This window comes from Suricata suricatta, chromosome 17 (genome assembly GCF_006229205.1).
Source record: "Suricata suricatta isolate VVHF042 chromosome 17, meerkat_22Aug2017_6uvM2_HiC, whole genome shotgun sequence".
NCBI lineage: Eukaryota > Metazoa > Chordata > Mammalia > Carnivora > Herpestidae > Suricata > Suricata suricatta.
This window is the reverse complement of record NC_043716.1, coordinates 5,967,129-5,973,914: the sequence shown is the minus strand read 5'-3', so window position 1 is coordinate 5,973,914 and position 6,786 is coordinate 5,967,129. Positions and strand designations below refer to the sequence as shown.

Here is a 6,786-nt window from a genome sequence, read left to right as displayed (position 1 = left end):
CAGGGCAGAATGGGAAGGCATTGAACTTCACTGAATAGGAGGCGGTAGATGTAAGGGAGTTTATCACCAGGAGGAGGGCAGGCTGTAACAAAAGGAGGAGGAGATGGACTGGGTAGGTGGGTGAAATAGTCGGAACCTCATCGGACACCGATTTGGAGGGATAATACAGGTGCGGACCAGGCAGCACAGAGGATCCCACTGGATGTCACACTTAGGACAGATGAAGGATATAGACTGAATACTTCTCCACCCTGCCCCCACACCGTGCTCTAGGTAGAGTTCTCAACTTTGGTGACATCTAGGGAGGGCAAGGGTGTGTGAAATCCAGAATTGACTGATTCATACTGAAATGTATTCTCTGAGAATTGACTATGGTTTCTTTTGTCTTTTGTTTCGTATTTTTTTTTTGCCAGCAGGAGAGATGGGGTATTGTGATAGACACTAAGCTAAATTGAGAAAAAAATAAAGTTGTCTATTTTATATGTGTCCAGTTGAGTTTCGTGGATGTACGATTTTGTCTTAGAATCAGAAGCACTTCAGGATGGAAGGGACATCATGTGTCATCGGATTCCACTCCGGCATCACAAAGATGAGGAATCTAAGGAATCTGGGACTCAGCGAGCTGGAGCATGAAGGGACTAGTCAAGGGACATCAGCCTATTGCCGGAACAGGGTAAGAAGCCAGAATTGGGGTTCCTGCTGAGTATCTTCTCAGCCCTAGACTTTTTGGTCTGCTCTACTAGGAGATTCCCCTTACTCTTCTCTCCTTTTCAGCATGTCATCTGGAACATCTTACATCTTCACTCTCTTAATTTCCAATGTGTCATAAGAACTGTGCAATGAACAGTTTCTATATACAGAGACAGACCTGGGACCACACTTGGAGAACCACATCTCCTCACTATTAGGTCCCATTACCCCCCAAACCAAACATACTTCTCCATGAATTTCCATCGTGTTCTCAGCTTTTCAGAAAACTTTTTTTCTTCATCTGTGCTTTTATTTTGAAGCTTATTTCCAGGCAGTTTATATTTGTGGATTGCTTTAGTGATTAGGATCTTTTTCCACTGTATTTTGTAGATGCTTCTTGGTAGTAAATAGAGAAAGCTATTGCCTTTTCCCCCTCACATTTATTTTATTTCTGTGTTTTGAAACTTGGAATTTGATTTGTGGCTTTAGAACAGTTAAAAAAGAAAGTTCCATGTTCCCTGGAAAAGGGTATAATCTCTGTAGGATACATAGTTCAAAATTTACTTTTTAAATATAGTTTATTCATTTTATTAATATTTTCTCTAAATTATTGCTTACTCTTTAAATACTTGGAGATAAGTATGCTTCTGTGAATTTCTCCTTGTGTTTTTTTAAGAAGATCAGCCTGTCATATATTTTATCAGCTGTTTTTGGCACATAAAGGTTAATGGTGTCTTATCATCTTGTAGTTTTTACAATATAAAATGGTGGCCTCTGTCTCATGGTCTCATGTGATGCTCTCCACCTTAACCTCTATATGGTCTGCTATTAATATTATAACTCATTTTTTCCTTTTGCTGGCATTTGCCTGATAGACATTTTTATAGGGATTAGCTTTAGGTATGTCTTTAGTCAACAGAAGATAACTGGACTTGGTTCTATTACCAATTTGAGGACCTCTTTCTGAATAAACAAGTTTATCTCATTTAAAGTTACTCTTGTAAGTATAATATTTGGCCCATCTTTTCTTTCCTTTCTCTCTGTTTTTTCGCTTCTTGAGCTCTTCTCTTATTCTCTTTTCCTCCTAATCAGACCAGCCTGGGGTTTCTTGTTTTTTGTTTTTGCTTTTCTCTGAGTTTTTCAAATATATTATTTAGCCTATAGTTAGAAAATTACTAAAGTTAAGGAACTTCTGTCTTTTCAGGCACTCTCATTTAAGCAAAATCATTAACAAGATTTTACATTTTTCTCCTGCCATTCACATGATGGTCTTTGTGAAAGTAATGTGGTTTTATAAATCTAGATTATTCATACCACTTTGCATTAAAATATTTTATCTGTTTTGTGAGATCAATTATCACTCATGACAATTTTATGACAGGTTTACACTTATTTGGATCTCTTAATTTTAATTTGTTTCAGTGCTCATTGCCAATACGTTTACGATGAATTTTCCAGCTTCGTACATTTAATTTTGATTTTCTGTTGGTTGTAATACTTCTTCAAAAAACTTTTTTTCTACGAAGCCTACATGAGTAGTATTTTCTGAGTCCTTCCATTAGAGGATTCATTTTTGTTGCCTTCACATATGAAAGATCGGCATACAAGGTATAAAATTCTTGGATCACAGCCTTTTCCTCTCAAAATTTCTTTGAGGTCCCCCATTGTCTTCCGGCCTTTGGGGCTGCTCTAAAGAAGTTTATCACCGGCCAAATTCCTATTTGTTCATGAGTTACTTTTCTCTGATTATTTCCTTATACAGAAGCTTGATAGACTTTCTTCATCTACGTAGTGGAAGACTTTCTTAGACTTGGTCTCAGCGTGACCAGGAGTGAAATACAGTGAACTTTATTCTTGGGTCAAGAAATGTCCTTCTATTATAGCTTTTATACCATTATAACTTCTATAGCATTATTAGACACAGTGTTTTAGGTAGAGAATACATAAGGACAAACAAAAAGCCAAAGTCTTTCTGTTCATGAAGTCAAGTTTTAGTCTACAGAACAAGGCAGTCATTAGAAGTGTTAACTCCTACCACACCACTACTGAGGTTACTAACACCTGTCATGCATCGGACACTTACCACATACCAGGTTCAGGCTAAGCGCTCTATATTTACTATCTCACTTAATTCTCATGACAACAGAGTGAAGAAGATTCTGTTATTATTTAGTTTTACAGAAGAAGATACTGACTATCCAAAAGGCAACCAAGTAAATTGCCTGAGCTGGGAATTGAACCCTGGTAAGTGAGGAGTAGGGAGGAATGCTTTCTGGTTAGAAGGAAGGAAAAGAGGTTGGTGAATTGAAGGAAGAAAGAAAAACCTGTGACTGAAAAACAGGCCGCCAGGGTGAGTGAGAAAAAGTAGGGCTAAAGATGTAGGTGGAAGTCAGATCGTGCCCTTTCTGGGAAATTTGCAAATTTGGCCGCCATGACATTGTTTTATTTTGCTCTTTACTGCCTTTGAGGCTAATTTTAATTCTATTACCATGTCTAATTTCTTGCAGACCTTCTATCTTCCAGCTTCCACATCTTGAAAGCAATCCCATCTTCTTCTCTTTCTTTAATTTCATTGCCCAAACTCAAGTCCCCTTTTATCTCAACCTATAGTCACTTTATGATGTGATGTAGAGAATACAGCATCATTAACCAAGTTGAGAAAGCTAAACAGTCGCGGGAATTTTTCACGTGGATTCTACATTAATCTTCAGACTGCTTGCCCATAGTCATCTAAATGCTATCCTTTTGTATCACCTTACAGCATCTTTTTAACACACCTCATTTTCAAACTCTTGGGGAAGGTGTTCTCTCTGCATCTCTGAATAAGAGGAAACCTGTCCAGACTCAATTCTCATCTGAAGATCAGATGAGTGTGTGGATCTCGGTCCTGTTACCTTTACAATGGGCAGTGATAAATCCACTTCCAAGCTCTGGGGCTTGGAGAGTAATGTTCCAATCTCATTCCGGGTTCTTGGGGCCGGGGGGAGTTTCACACATTTTTTTCTGTTCTTCAGTGGGGGATTTTTTTTCCATTCCCACTGGGTTACTGAACTGATGCAAAACTTGCAAAACAAAATCCCCCAAATGCACAGTCTTCTTGGTTTCATCTCCTTTTTGGTTACTATCCTCTTAAAGATGGCATCCCTGGTAATAGTTGGCCACTCGCAGGCCTCTCTACGCAATCCAGCTCTTTTCCTGGATTATTTTTTTTTAATATTTACAAGGACATGGAATGGTGTGGGTGAAACTGGGAAGAATAATTTTCTTGCCCCCTTGAACACACTTAAAGGTGTCAGAAAGATGCTTATTCTATTTTCACATTTAATTAGACCATAGATCCCTGAGACAAAAGACAGACGGTGGGAGATGAGAAGTGTATAAAAACATCGTTTTACTTTTTTGGTAAAGATAACACTGCATTTCATAAGCTTGGGTTTGCCTTAAAAGCTGAAAGCTAGGTAGGCTTTTTACTCAGCCTGGCTCCATTTGCTTAATAATTAGGTCAGTGGATACCACACTGTGGCAAGTTTTCATCCTGGGGATTTTAATTTTCAGTGTCATTGTGAATTATTACCTAATCTACATATTCACAGATGACTGCTAGCCTTCCATCATTTTCTATTTGTGACACGGGTTATTGAAAATTTGGATTTGACAGGATCACAAAGAAAGCTTTTGGGGGACTTATCTAATTTCCAATTCTTTGTATTGTTTGTTAAAAGGAAACACACACACACACACACACACACACACACACACACACACACACACATACTTACACTTTCCAGATATAAGGAAAGACTCAATCAATGCAATTTGGATGGATAGCACCTCCATGTTATTTGATTAAAGGTAACATCTGAAGAGTACTTTTTTTCCAGCCTAAATTTGTCAATTGGTTGAGAAAACATAAATATGATCGCAAATGTGATTTCCCCTCCATTCTTCACTGTCATCTTTCAGATTCAAACAGTCACCCTGATTCATTGCAGCCCAAGATGATGTCTAATGACTGATCAGTACAGGACACTCGTATTTTCGACGTACATTTTTATGTATAACACTGTTTTGCTAATACCTTATCATACCTAATACCTTTTAACACCTGATACCTTACGTCGGTTTTCTGCCTTAAGTTTTCTTTTTTACCCAGCCCAGTCTGGCTCCCTGGTTTAGTTGCTGTTTTGATCCTGAGTTCCCATTTTGCAAGTTCTGACTTTCTCCGAGACTTTTCAGTTGAAATCTGAAGGAAATAAGCAAGTGAGTCAGAAATCACTTCTTGTCAAACACACTGCCAGAAAATGAGCCGTTCTGTACTCAGAGGGAAGGCATTTACCCTTTCTTCACTTCTTGCAACTTGAAAGTAAATCCCTCTCCTTCTCTTGGAATTTAATTCCTCAATCTCTATTCCAAACTAGAGAAAGATCAGGAAGAACACAGAAATGCTGGATGTTTAGCCTCAGCAACATATCATATTTATCACCTTTAATGTCCCCTTAATGTCTTTGTGTCTTGTCTTTCTAATTTAGCTATGACTCCCCTAGTAAAAATTATGACTCATGTCCAATTCCACATTTAGCAAATTTTCTAAGGCTTTGTTAGTGTGTAAGGCAATGAATATGAAATGAGGTCTACATTCTTTATTTGGATTAGGTTTAAAGCTTTTCAAATAACACCATCTGAAAATGTCATGGCGTGACAAAGCAGCCATTCCTATGGGAGGGAACCTACCCGGGGGTGCACGACCTGAGGGAGAAACACACTGTTTATCTTACTATATCCTAATATCTTCTCCCCACGGCACATGTGTGTGTCTCCAGCATTTTTATATATAAATGAAATAAGGTTAGGGAGCACCTGGGTGGTTAAACCGGTTAGGCGTCCAACTCTTGATTTCGGCTCCGGTGATGATCTCACAGTTCATGAGATGGAGCCCTGATTCGGGCTCTGTGCTGGCAGCATGGAGCCTGCTTGGGACTCTCCCTGTCCGCCTCTCTCCCTGCCCCTCCCTGACTCCCACGTTCTCTCTCTCTCAAAAATAAATAAATTTTTAAAAATCAACATCAAGGAAAAGTTTCAGATGGAAAGTAATCTACAGAAGACCAAAATGTAGTGATTAAAATCAATATTGTGGGTCAGGGGTCAACAAACTATGGGTCAACGGTCAAACCTGGCCCATTTTTGTAAATAAAGTTTTACTGAAACAGAGCTACTCCCATTCATTTACAAATCACTTACGGCTGCCTTCCTACTCCAATGGCAGAATGGAGCTGTGACTGAGACCATATGGCCCACAAACCCTAAAGTATTTATTATCCATCCCCTGACAGAGAATGTTGGCCAACAGCAGGTATAGATGATGACTGCTTTCTACCCAGAATCCATTCCTCTCTTTCTCTCTCCCAACAGGATCTCCATTGGCCTATGTTCCCATCCCTCCCCCATACAGCCCGCGTGTTCCAAGAGATGCTTGCCATCCTCTCTCTCTGACTGTCCAAACATGGTCCCATCAAGCCTGACAGAATGACCAGAGCAGGAGCCCAGGTCTAAGACGACCAGCACACGAAACCCCCCAACCACAGGGAATGTTTCAAGAAACGGGTATGGAATCCAATTGGAATCATACGAGGAAAAGATTGCTCCATTTTTTTTTTGGAAATAAGTTTCTCTACTTTTAATCGAGACCCCCTGGAAGAGATAGTTTCTCTTCTCCTGGAGGATGGTGTAGCCATTTTGTTACCAGGAGGAAATGTAGCCAGCACAGAGAAAGGTGCAATTAAGACAAATGCAGAGAAATAGAGACAGAATCCACAGATTCAGCTCACCTTGGAGACTGCCTTATTTCTGCAACTTGCCCATTAATTTAATTATTCTTAAGCCAGTCTGAGTTCTGGGTTTTCTGTTATCATCAACACAGAGATCTCTAACCAACAGAAATAATCCTATTCCATGTAGCTTATGTAAAGTATCATTGGATTTTGTGTCAACCTTACTTATTTGTAGACCTAAAAACTTTCCATATGAACAGAATTTCTTCCATCTTCTTCCTTTTGTTCTCTCCTGGTATCTGCCTCTGTCACTGCCTAGAAATATGTT

The 6,786-nt window shown here is 39.2% G+C and overlaps 1 long non-coding RNA gene across 1 annotated transcript; it reads left to right on the top strand.

Moving 5' to 3' along the window:
- The first annotated feature begins 204 nt into the window (after positions 1-204).
- LOC115282353 lies at positions 205-6,571 on the top strand. Its single transcript, XR_003904604.1, has 3 exons — positions 205-273; positions 524-673; positions 6,100-6,571. It is a non-coding gene; the product is annotated as an uncharacterized LOC115282353 (long non-coding RNA).
- Positions 6,572-6,786: the final 215 nt, after the last annotated feature.